The sequence below is a fragment of the Gavialis gangeticus genome, unplaced genomic scaffold (assembly GCF_001723915.1).
Source record: "Gavialis gangeticus isolate Ggan-Ray unplaced genomic scaffold, GavGan_comp1, whole genome shotgun sequence".
NCBI lineage: Eukaryota > Metazoa > Chordata > Crocodylia > Gavialidae > Gavialis > Gavialis gangeticus.
The window spans coordinates 97852374-97852828 of NW_017729022.1; positions in this window are offsets into that span (position 1 = coordinate 97852374).

A 455-nucleotide genomic window follows, 5' to 3' on the forward strand; every position below is an offset into this window, starting at 1 on the left:
TCAGCGGGCAGTCAGCAATTGCCACCGTCACTGCCAGCGGTGTTTGCGGGTGGTTGCTGACCCCTCCCCCCACTGCTGACAGCACTGGCAGCATCTGCGGGAGCTCCTCACTTACCACTCCTGCCACCACCAGTGCATGGCAGCCGCTGGTGGTACTCAGTATTCATGCAGGGGACCCCCCCTTCCTAAGCAGCCCCCACACCCACCCACATCCTGGACTATAATAGGTGACAGTGGGTGGAATCCTTGAAGAGAAAAATAGAGAACATACAGGCATTGGGTTTCATATCAATAGAGATTAGTCAGCCTGGTGCCTCTGTGCACCAGTACCTATGTAGACCTGTGTCTCCACATAAGGCATTGGTCAGCGTGGGTCCTGATGTAGGCAACAAGGAACCCAGGAAATCTCCAAGCAGGGGAAACTTACTGCCCCTTGTTCTGCATTAGGCAGTGGG